Here is a 12,937-nt window from a genome sequence, read left to right as displayed (position 1 = left end):
TAAAAATAGAAATTTCATTAATAATTAATTAATAGTTTAGATTTATTCCCCGCCACTGTCAGGGAATTGTCTCATGGCAGGTTTCAAATACAAAAACATTAAAAACCCACATAAAAGAGAAATATTAAAACCTACCCTAGCATGGCAGTGAAAGTGAAAAGTCAAAAAACACTATCTCCTCCCCCTATTTCCAACCCCATCCAGTGCCTCAGGGGGAAAATCCAGGGGTGCCTGTCATTCCAATTGAGGTATTAGTCTGTGTTAGATATGGAGGTGCCCCTACATCTTTCGTGCCCTGGCCTCAACCAAAAACCTGCTGGAAGAGCTCAGTCTTACAGGCCCTGCAGAACTGCAAAAGCTCCTGAAGGGCCCTCAGCTCTTTTAGGAGGTTATTCTACCAGGTTGGGGCCAGGACCAAAAGGCCCTGGCCCTGGTTGAGGCCAGCTGAACCTCCCATACGAGATTTATTATGTTATAATAAAGTAAGTAAATAAATGTTTTTGCCATCTTCTGTTTTTTTTTCTTGTTTCAGAAACTCTGTCTGCATTTCTGATGAGCAGAGGGAATTTCTGATGAGCAAATAAGCTGAATGTTAATCCAGGTAACACTGAGATATTCTTGACTGGAAACACTACTTCTCTGGGGACAGGTGTTATACACTGATTGTATTGGGAGATATTCTCATTAAAAATCCTGGTTACGAACTGAGATTTGCTTTGGACCCATAGAGTCAATTCTCTCGGGCCATGCCACTCATCATGAGATTATATGTAGCCGTATGCCAGTGGTCAAGAAAATGATAACAGTGAATAACTATAAATAACTATGGGACCTTTGTTATATTTGCACAGGGAACATGTGCTTGAAACCAGGTATCTTTGCTTGTTGCACATTACCTGGCGCAAATACTCACTTTGTAGTATGCCAAGATGCCTGGCCTGACTCTGTAAAAGCAGAAGTAAAACCGATTCCTTGTTCTTCAAGGACTGTTATTTCCATTCACACATAAGCCTTGCCAAAAATGAAATGATGCATTTTTTTTGTTCTTATCTAGAAACATATGTTTATAATTTTTATAAAGGTATCATTTTCCGGACAACTGCTCTGCAATTTAGTCCCCATTCTTGCCAAAATTGTGTTGCTGTATGCAATTCAAATGGTAGACCTGTTTGCTTTCACTTAACACTTGCAGCTCATCGAGTTCCTCCTGCAGATTGTTGTTCCCTGTCCAAGTGTTGCAAATGTGTGATCTCCTTCCCCCTTCCTGAACAAAAAACATCGTATTTATTTGGTGGATTTGTACCCCATCTCCTTATTCTAATGGTGTTTTCAAATTTTATTGAATGGCCTTTAAAGTTGGTACCAACCCCATACCTGGGGAGGGGAATATTTCTGCAATTTGTGAGGGGCCAGTGAAAAAGCTCTGTTACAGTATTGCCAAATTTACATTCAACACTATGGGATTTTCGCAGTGGAGTGCCACTGTCCTATCTTTCAACCTGTGCAGGATCACACCAATGGAGATAATCCTTCCACTACTTAGGATCCAGCCTATATGCCAGTAAGAGGAGCATATTAACTGTTTAGACTAGCAATCCCCAATCTGTGGGCTGCGGACCACATGTGGTCCATCGACTAATTGGAGGTGGGCCGCGAAGGACGCCTTCTCCCCTCCCTCGGCCCTTTACAACACACTTTGGGTGTCATTGTCTCCCATCACTCCCAGATGGGACTATCTCGTTGCAGAGAAACAAGCTCAGGGTTCCCATTGATTTGTCATTGTCATGAGTTAAAATTTCCATGAAAATAAAATGTTCCTTATGTTAATTGTTGTGGCGTGTCTGTATCTTATTTTGAAGGGATGTTTAAACATTACCATAGCGATCAGAGAGCGTTAGGGCAGTGGTTGAGAGTAGAGGAGTAAACTACCCCCCCCCACTGGACCTCAGTAAAATTGTCAAGCGTTGAGTGGTCCCCGGTGATAAAAAGGTTGGGGGCCACTGGTTTAGACCATTCTCTGATGAAGCACATTGAGATGCAAAACATCGCTGAAAACCTTCTCTTCACAGGGATGTTTGGCGTTTGGTGGGTCATTCATCACTACTTTTTAAAAAGGTCTTGAAGCTCATAGGAGAACAGGGCCGCTCCGATGGTTTGAAACAAAATTATTGTAAAGTCTAGATGTCATTCTAAAGTTCAGTGATGTATTACCGTAAAAAGTGTTGCTCAGAGAATGTTTGAAGACTAGAACTATACCCAGCAGAAATACAGACCCCTTCTTCCACCTTTTTTGTTTATCTGGGGGAAAGTACAGAGGCTCATTACCTTGGAAAATATTTGGAGGCAAACAATCTTTTGGTTCAACTGGGTCATTAGAAACCCTAATTGTCTTCTTTTTGTATTTGCAGAACACTGCATTTTCACTAATTCATGAGGGAAGGAACCCTGGCTTAGAGCATCCGCTTTGTATGCAGAAGGTCCCAGGTTAAATCCCCAGTATCTCCAGGTAACACTCTAATTATCTTCTTTTCATACTTGGCAAACACAGAACAAACCATTAGAGAGTTGCAAGAGATGGGATATAACTCTCAAGCAATCTCTAGCATACTATTTCTGGATAAAGAACCTGAAGAGTACTGGCTTCTCAACTCCAGATGTTTCTGGATGAGATACTCTTCAGTTTGCTTCTGGCTGGGTCTGGGACAGAGACAAGGGTTTCAGACCTCTGGCACAGTCCTGTTCTCCGGTGAGCTTCAAGACCACTCCTTCTCCATAAAAGGTGGCGATGAATGAATGACCCACTAAGCACCAAAAATCAATTTGAAGAGAATGTTGACAAAATAACAGGCTTTGCTTCTGGTAGGTTTCAACAGACATTGCTTTACTATATTACCCCAATCTTAAAGATCAAGACTGAAGTCAGCTTTAAACTTGGATGACAGTGGTGTAAATATAGTAATGCTTGTTCTTTTACTGCCATATGAATTGATTCAAATTCTGATTTTCCAGATCTAAAAAGACTATATTTCGTATTATTTAGTAGTCTGAATCAGGTGTAGGGTCAACCTGTGTTGTATTGTCACACAAGTGAACCCACAGTTTCTTCAATATCTCCTCCTCGTTTCATTCTTTGCATCTATACTTTGTGATGAATAGCCAATCATCAACCTCTACTCCATATGTTTTAGAATGCTATGTGCCCCAGATAATCTCTATAGATTACATATATAAACTATAAACTGGTTCTCTTTCTAAGGATAATGTAATGTCATCTAAAACATCTAGGTTCCTCGCTATGTTACTAACCAACATTAAACTGTGGCTAGACTGAGATGACTGAAAATGCCTTTTTGGTATCTCATCATATCCTGAGAGAAGGTTGCTCTACATGGTTCTACCCTCTTTGCTTTAGGACAGTGAAAAGACCAGTGGTCCAGGAGGGAAGGAAGCAGAGAGCTCAAGACCTGGAAACTGACCATCCACTTGTCAGCAGTCAAGATGAGACTAGATAAAAGGGAATGTAAACAACCAGAAAGGCATAATGAGAAATTGGTTTGGGGCTGTCAGAGGAGACAATGGATATATACCCAGTTAGTCTACATAAACCCTTTTGGGAATTGTATAGATTGAAATAAAAGATTTCCCTTCTATCTGAATTTCTTTTATATTAATATCTTCTCTTTGTCTCTTTACATGCTTACAGTTATTTATGACACTATGAAAATATAATTGGGTTGAATAAGATGCATTTATGAGAAAAGCAGACAAATGCTTTGAGAAGTGGTCTCCCCCCACCCACAGAAAATTAGTGGCTTTGGTAACAATCCGTCAAAATCACTGGATAGACATGTTCCAAAGGATTTGCATTTGTCCATCGTCTTCATGACAATGCATGGTCATGACAGTGATCACACAGCAATTAATAGCTGAAGTCTGAATAATTGAATAACTTATCGGCTCAGCAGTAGACTGTGCAATTTAATCTTCTTCCTTCAGCATATTAGACATAAAACTGATCAATGGAACAATAGATTTTGATGACCTTTGCTTTCTTTCATGTGCTAGTTCTATTTCAGCACTTTACTGCTGTTCTTGTGGCCAAAGGGAAAGAAAAGCTCTTCTAATAACAGGCAATGTAATAATCAAGGCATAATATTACTATTCTTTGTCTTGGATTTTTAATTCAGTCTCCATTCTGAAGCAGACCTACAGCTTGGTAATATAATTTTATATTTGGGACTGCTAAACCTCTTTTTCTCATCTTGTAATATTTTGAAGATTATTCTTGCCTTTTTTTTGCCATTCCATATATATTCATTTATCTTCCTTTGCCACTCTTTCAATGTTATTTCTTCTATGTGGGTAACATCTAGAACAAAAAGTTTAGTTGGGCAGCACATTCATTTTGATAGAAGAGATTATTTCCAGCCATGAGATTTTAGTTTTTTTTCCATTTTAATTAATCTGCTTGTATTGATTTCCAAATTTTCTACTAGTTACTTTTAAGACGATTACAGTTTTGCCCAGTCAGAGTATTCAGGGAAGTTTTCAGGAATTTGAGGACAGAATCCAAAAGAATCGTCAAGAAGTATGCCAAGAGTTGGAAGACTATCAGAAATTAATTTAAAAATTACAAGACCATAACACAAGACATCATTTAAAATTCAAAGAGAAGCAAAAAGATGACATATATTTAGAAAAGCAGGATCAGATCAAGAAGGCAGATCAAAGAATCTGGGAGCACCTGAAGTGGGGAAAGCAAGTGTACAAGGCATTCATGGACAAATGACAATGGGCAGAAGGAACTTTGAGGATAGGGGATTCAATTTGGCTCACAATTCATTCAGAATCAGCAGCCCTCCCACAAATTGAATGTCCAGTTCATTGGCCCTTACTGGATCATGGAGGACATAAACCCAGTGGCATATCTCCTGGAACTGGAATATGCAGATGATGCACATTTATCAGTTGTTCCATCAGTCGCTGCTGACAACTGTGACATCCCCTTAGCTCCTGGACTGTCATGAATGTCATGGCCCACTTCAGTATCTCATAGAATGGAAGGCATTGGGGACTGAGGACAGACCTTGGGAGCCAGCAGAGAATCAGCAGGGCCTTGAGAAGGGGGTCTGAGGAGGGGATGACTCCCTGACTTTGGAATGGTTTGTAGACTTGCTCTTTTGTCTTGCCTTGTCAATTGTCATTGTATTCTGAAAAATTTGGGTATAGTAACAGTGTCCGGACTCAGTCATGAACGCTGTGTACCACAAGTAATTGGTGGAACCCTAGGGTTCAAATTCTGAGTCCCATCCCTTCTCCCAAGCATGGCAATTAATTTCTATATGTGGTATTAATTCTCGAGGTACGGTTTTATGTGATTCTTGCACATTCCCCCTTCAGATTGTGCGAAAGTTCTTTTGAACCCTGGGGATGGTGCGGGGAAACCAAGGGAACAAAAGGGAGGCAGAATTAGGGAAAAGGCAAGAGTTTTTTTCTCCTCTGATTGGAGGTGGTCAACCATAACACCAAGTCAGGAAACATAGCTTATTAATTGTCTCTGTTGCTCTACTGAGAGAGAATCTCCACAGGTGGACACCTGGATATTTTATGTGAACTGTCCCTAATATAAAAGTGAAGTGTGATATCCCATTGTGTGAGAGCTTTACAGCTTGCCTTGTTTCCCACAGGGTGTTTAATAAACGGCAATATAAGAAACTGAAGAGCAAAGCTGTAGAATTGGTCAAAGCTTGACTGTCAACAGTTTTAACATCTACAAGGTAATATAGATCTTTAACATCTGCTATGTTAAAGATCATTTTGGAACATGGATTTTTATTAAGATAACCTTTGATTGTAAAAGCAGCAGGTAGAACTCCCCCAATTTATTATTTTTATTTAAGGCAGGATTAAAGTACCCTTTCCCTCATTGTGCTTCCCTCCTCCATTTTTAATTTTTAAAATTTAATTTGGCTTTTATGCCACCTCTCTCCACAAAATAGGCTCAGAGTGATTTACATAGTAGCAGTAAAACAGCATTAACACCAATATACATAGTTAAGACTAGGGTTGTGTGCGACGGCGTCTGAATCGCGCTGCAGGAGGGGAGGGGAGGGGAGGCGTGGGCGCCGGTGCCTAACTCAGTGCACTCTGCACCTACATGTGTGCATGGAGATACGCACCACCACCCACGCCTCCTCTCCCCCCCCTCCACGGTGCAGCACTGGCAGTGTCGGCCTGGAAGGGCTGATGCTGACACCGCCGCGTGCAACCCTAGTTAAGACCTTAAAACATAATAAAAATTAGTATAACCTCCCCCCACTCCCACCAGCAGCATCCCTGATCCCCACCAGCATATCCCCCACTTAAGAGGGGGTAATATGGAGAGGAGGGGGGCATTTGGTATTTGGGAGCTGTGGCTTCAACCATTTTATCCTCACACAAATTAGACTGAAGAACAATGATGGACCCAAGGTCATCTAGAAGGTTTCATGGTGGAAAGAGTTTGGGACCCAAGTCTCTTCTGTCCGAGTCCAGTAGTTTTTAAAAATTGTTACTTGAAAGGCTGCATCTTTTAATCACTATTGTAATGAACTGCTGTGCTTAAAATGTTCTGCAGAATGGCCAGGACAAGACATTATACACATTTTCCAAAGGAAACTTTACAACTGTGAAATGATTCATAGCTGAAACCGCAGAAAAGGAGATGTTTGTAAGACATTGGGTAACAACAGTGTGTGTGTGTGGGGGGGGGGGGAGGGACTTCAGAAGCAACTAGACTAAGGTGACCAGATTTTAACATTGGTAAAGTGGGACACTATTCACTGGGGGGGGGGTTCTTGATTTAGAACTTGGTCTATATGAAGCAACAAAAGTTTCATAGAACGCATAAAATGCGAAAATAGTATTTTAATAATTTAACATAAGTACAATTTTCCAGGTACCCCACAGATGTCCCTCCAAATGTGGGACAATCTGGTCACCTTAAACTAGACTGATTCAAAGGGAGAACATAGTTCAATGGTAGAAAGATAGAAGAACACCCTCTGGTTGGCTCAGCAGAGGTTCACCAGTCCCAAACATGGAGCCAGTTGTCTGATCAGTTAACTGTTGGTGAACAGTTCAAGCCCATTCCTATGGTTATTTTATAAGCATACAAACAGAGCAGCATACAGAACACTGTTTCACACATGTGCATATTCACAGAGCTTGATGGTATCCACCCCCTGCCCCTCACACAAAGACTTGCTGCTTTTGCTGTGTGCTGCTTGACAGCTAATGGTATTCATAAACAGTAAGTAGAGCTATCAGGCAGCTGGTAGTCATAAACAAACATCCAGTTGTTTTGAAAACTCCTACAATTTGGTGTTTCAGTCAATCCCCCCCATGTTATTTGCATATATTTGCCCAGCTTTGTGAGAGGTTCATTTCCCACCACCATCACATTATTTCATTATTTCAACTGACCAGGCCATCTGGGACCCTGAGTAGAACTATCACTACTATTCAGATGCAAGGAAATGAAAGTCCATCCTAACAAGGGAATATTATGCATGGCAGAAAATCTCACAAAACATCTGTCCAAAAAGAAGTTTTTATTTCTGAACATGGCACAGTTTTCACTGTGCAAAACTCACCATGGTATTATTGATTCTGTATGTATGGCACACACACAGCATTCACTGCATTTTTTCAGCATGGTATCTGAAACTAGCTTTGCAATGACTTTTCTTTTACAAAAGTGCTGAGAATGATCTTTTTTCATACATAAACATTAGTATGCTTTTGGTCTCCTCCTGAGCCCCTGTGACAGCCCCTTTTCTGCTTGTAGTCTCTCATCCACCAATGGGAGCTTGAGGAATCTGTTGCTGATTCTCTGCCTCCTCAGTGTTAGCGATCATGTGAACATGTGATTTGAGTCTCCCTGGCAATTGAGCCCAACTATATTGCCATGGTTAACTTCTAGTATGCATGGCATTTCCTGCTACAGCTTTCCATGAAAGCTCCTGAGACTACAAAACTGTAGCTTCTCTGTAGAAGCACACAAATAATTACATGCAGTGGCAGTCTACCTCTGATCAGTGACCATTGCAGGGGGAGGTGTATGTTGTTTGGCAGTTTATCAGGCTGGTGGAGGGGTCTTCTTCGTGTTGCCTTGTGTGGGCTCACTAGCTGTCTGAAAAACCACTTCTGTCTTGCAGGAGAATGAGGAAGCAGAGCTGCTTCAGGCTATGGGCAGAGGCTCCCATTTTGGACTGGCTCGCCAGTGATTAAAAAAAAAACATCACAGGGGAGGGGATGGTATGGTGGGAGCTTTAAGTTTGTTTGGGAACCTTTAGTCTGCTGTGGTCCATCCTGCCCACTCTCTACGAGGAACAGTATACCTCAGAAGGGCAAAGGTGGTAGTTTGGGCATTCAAAAGCCTGTGTATCTCCACAGAAATTTCTTGCTGAAGTCTCCATGTCCATGAACTACAATTCCCATGAGGCCCTGCTGGCAGCATGTGCCAGAGTGGTGGTTTGATGACATTGCAGCACAAAGGAGGAAGTTTCCCCTGTTTCAAATGCATAATCGCTGCAAAAAACCACACAAAACTATGCAGTATCAGAGCACATGCATAGGTGGGGATCTTTTACTAAAAACATTTTTTAGATTTAAAGGGTCGGCAAACTGACTGCAGTGAAAACTGGTACATGCATTATAGCCCAAGGATCATGCAGCAGCAAAACTGTTCAATTCCCATTTGTGGATGTTTGACTAGATCAGTCTATATGACTCAGAAATGATTGCATCTGCCAACAAGTTATGTTTGACTATTGAACTTATTCACCACAATTTTTTTTAGCACCTTTAGTGGCAGAATACATCATTTACATGCAGAGGAGCCCACCAAATGTGAATTCCTTCTCGGGTGTTGTGTGACCCTGTCTGCTATTTTTGAGTGTCATCACTCTCTTGTGAATGGAATAGGCATTTAAGGATGTCCTATCCATCACTATTCTCTGTGTGACTTAATTTAAGAATTTTAGATTAAGATTGCCAAGAACTATTCATGTCAGTTGCCATTCCAACCTGCAGGGCATGGGATGGGGTCAGTGTAGGTTGGCCATTGTGTGGTAGCAGGAACTTGGAGAAACAATGAGTAGGAGGTTCATGTCGCAACTCAGTTAGGAAAGCAAGTCCTCTGGAGACAGAAAGCCTTCTTTTGAAATGAAATAGCTGTTACCTGCCCTGCACCCTTTTTTTGAGAGGGAGGAATCTGGAGCAAAAAGCAGCCTTTGCAGTCTGAGAAATCATTTGTCTTGCTGTCCACCTTTGCAGCCACAAGAGAGAAGCAGAGTTCAGTTCTTAGAAAGAGAACAAAGGAAATACAATGAAGCTGTGTGTGGCAAGGGGAGAGTTGACACAGGTGGGTTATAGGGGATTTAATGTTGCGTGTCTCTTAACAAAACACTCATTTAGAACTGCTTTGAAAAGAGGTTTCTTTTATCCTTCCTGGGCTGTTCGTTCAGTGACTAACTTCACTCTTCTATTCTCTCTCTCTCTACTATATGAATGTAGCAATAAGTCTCTATGCATAAAAATTAATGGGAAAAATTATTATAAATTTTAAACCAGGAAAATGTGAGTCACACTCATGTTTCTAGGGATCCCGTATATACAGCAATAAGCATGTATGCATAAATCATTAACATAATGAGACCAATAGCCATATACAACTGCACAGGCAGTAGAAAAGAGCAGGAGTCTGATAGCACCTTTAAGGGTAACAAAATTTGTGGCAGGGTAAGAGCTTTAAACAGACTAACAAATGCTGGCAGGGGGCTCTTGGGAATTGTAGTCCATGGACATCTGGAGGGCCGCAGTTTGACTACCCCTGCACTAGGCCATGCTGAAAAGTGATCGATGTAGGTATGCAACTTCTGGAGTTCTTCTCTCCCTCCAAAAGGCAGAGATTGGTCATATTTGTCAAATATCTCTATAGTTGTACAAGGCTATTGGTCTCATTACGAGTTAATTTTTATTCATAAATGTTGTCACATCATATACACAAGATCCCTAGACTCATCCTTCCATGGTTCAAAATAGATATATTTTTTTTCATCCAGTGACTGGCATTCCATACTATGACTACTGTGAAAGTCTCCTAGATGCCATTAACATTGCACGATGCAGAGATTCTTGTGTTGATTAGGAATTAAGGCTGTGTGGCATTTAGCCCAAGAAATATTATACCAGGTCTTTGAAGATACATACAGCAGAGAGGAAATTAGAGTGAGAAATCTTCAGAGGACCATCACTGTGAATTAGGGGTGGGTGATTCGGTTGGGATAAGCCAAAAAATAGCCAAATTAATGCTGAGTGATTCTCGGTTGGCAAATGGGTGGTATCAGGATTTTGGTACTTTCTGGACATATCCAAGCCAGATCGCCCATCCCTGCCAAATCGCCCACTTTAAATTAGCTGAATCAGTGGTGCCAAAATCACAATTCGGCCACAATTCAGCCAGTTTAAATGCCTCTCACCCATCCCTTTCATAGGCAATGCCTGTGAAGGCAGGGGGAAAGAGCATGCCCAAGCAGCTGTGTGAATACTTAATGGAGAGAAATATTGAGAATAGTGGTATCCAGGAAATTGGTTGCTGAGTTTGGAAGCTGCCTGTTAAATTCTGTTACTTTGGACAATTTTATCTTTTCATTTTTAATAGGAACTACATAAATCACAAAAAGTAGCATTTTATGCAACAACCCTAACATTATGCATGTATCTGAAGGGGAAAGGAACAGGCTTTTCAAGAAGAAGGAGATTCTGGTACTCTCAAAGACTAACATTTTATTTTCTGGTCTGCGTACTTAGAATCTGTTTTTTCATAAGCTGTTTTTCAAGCTAGATCACTGAACCAACTTGATGGCTGCATTTGAAAAAAAGAAGTGAAACTGCTATTTGGTGTGTATTTTTACACTCATCATGATAATACCAGTGTTTTTGACACATGAAACCTTTCAGTTAGGTCCTTTGGAATGGAGTGGGTTGATTTTGCTTCTTCCACCAAGCCTTTGGCATGACAACTGCTAAGGGAAGCAGATGCCACTTTGCTCTGAGTAAATGTGACAAGATGCAGAACTGATTTTCATGGATTGTCATGACTGTAGAAACACTCCACAGTACTGATGGTTGCAGGTCAGTTGAGTGTAACGCTTTCATAAGCCAAAGAGGTTGTATAAGAATGGTTTCCATTCAAAACGGATGGGGAGGAGATCCACTGCATTCGTAGTCATCAGTGCTTCCTAAATGCCTGCTACTCCTTAACACAGATTTCTTCTCCTCAAATTCTTCTATAATACCTTGAGCATTTGCTTAGCAAAGACTCTAAATCCAGCTTCTTTGTAACCTTTGTATATTTCTAATAAAACCAATGTGATCATGTTGCAGCACTTTGCCATCTTAGAAATACTTGTTTCATTTCTTACGTGCAATCCTATGCAGAGTTACTCTTTTTTAAGCCTATTGATTTTGATGGGTTTATGCTGGAGCAACGCTGCTCTGGGATGCAGTATAAGTGAACTGTTGAGCCAGACTCAAAAAAAGGTTGAGAAGGGAGAGATATATCCAGCCCACCATGATCCTTTTCTTGTTCTACTGTCTACCCAGGCTGATTTCAGATTTTGGGTGCCTCCAAGAGCATGCTGTCCCCTTCCCAGGCACTAGTGTGATCTCTCAGAGATTATTAATTTCCTAGTTAACTGTTGCTGTTGCTCCTGGTAGCCATTACTGGCTGCTTGAACAAATGAGTAAAGAGTAGACCACTGCTGCCTGCCCCCTTATTTGGCAAAAGAGGTGTGGAGCAATGCAAGGAGCTGCCACCCAACATTTGTGATCATGAACATCACAAGAGCCAGTCTTGCCAGTATGGTCCAGTGCCTCCACATGGACAGAGGTATGATGGCTGCTTCAGCTTCCCAAGGTCATGGGGCTCAGGAAAGTTGCCCAGTATTGCCTATCCCTGATTAGGGATGGGCATTTTGTGATTCATTTTGGTTCATGTCATGACCAAATCATGAACAGATATGAACTAGGAGGTTGTTTGACAAACCAAACCCATTTGTATCAGTTTGTGACCCCTTCTTTCTGCTCCTTACCACTTTTTGTGAAGCGCTTCTCAGAAAGTGGCAAGGAGCAGAAAGTAGTTTAAATGGCTCAGAACCAATTAACCCCTTGTTTTCTTCTGCCTGTCAAAAGAGGTGAAGAGCAGAAATCAAGGATTTAAATGGTTCCGAGCCATTAGAACCCCTGCTTTCTGGTCCCTGCCACTCATCTGATTTTTGTGAAGAGTATAAAAAAGGGTATTAAATGGCACAGAGCCATTTAAACCCTGCTTTCTGCTCCCCATTTAATCTCACAACATGAATAGTAGAAGGGAGCAGAAAGCAGGAATCATGAACTGTCTCCATTCATGAACCAACCCCCCCAATTTGTATTGGCTTGTAGTTCACTTCATGGTTCAGCCATGAATCATAACACACTGCAAACATACATCCATCCCTAATTACAATTGATCTCCAGAACCCAGATCAGTTTCCCTAGAGCAAATGTCTGCTTTAGTGGGTGGACCATATGGTATTTTACTCTCCCTAAGCCCTACCATTCCCAGGCTCCAGCCCTGTATTTTCCAAATCAGAATTGGTAGTTGGTGTTTCTGGAACTGATGCCCTCACGGTATCTCTTCTTCTTCTCTGCTTATTCTTTACCTCTGTTGCCCTTCCCTCTCACTTACCAAAATGCAGGTGTGCCCACATCTTACTTGTTACCTCTTGACATCTTTGTCTTTGCCAGGCTCATTAGCTCCAATCATTGAAGTCACTTCCTATACTGAGATAATTTGGCCATGTATCGTCTATAACAGGGCAGCACAGGACAGTGTTTCAGGGCCTTTTTTGAA

At 41.3% G+C, this 12,937-nt stretch overlaps 1 long non-coding RNA gene across 1 annotated transcript in view; it reads left to right on the top strand.

Annotated features, from left to right (window-relative positions):
* Positions 1-12,937, top strand: part of LOC143841853 (uncharacterized) — a 70,947-nt gene that overhangs the window by 38,441 nt on the left and 19,569 nt on the right. Inside the window, exons 2-4 of the long non-coding RNA XR_013232897.1 lie at positions 533-601; positions 2,409-2,506; positions 5,688-5,777. This is a non-coding gene — a long non-coding RNA (uncharacterized LOC143841853). The remainder of the gene's footprint in view (positions 1-532; positions 602-2,408; positions 2,507-5,687; positions 5,778-12,937) is intronic.

Source organism: Paroedura picta, chromosome 7, assembly GCF_049243985.1.
Source record: "Paroedura picta isolate Pp20150507F chromosome 7, Ppicta_v3.0, whole genome shotgun sequence".
Taxonomy (NCBI): domain Eukaryota; kingdom Metazoa; phylum Chordata; class Lepidosauria; order Squamata; family Gekkonidae; genus Paroedura; species Paroedura picta.
This window is presented reverse-complemented; position numbering and strand designations above follow the sequence as displayed.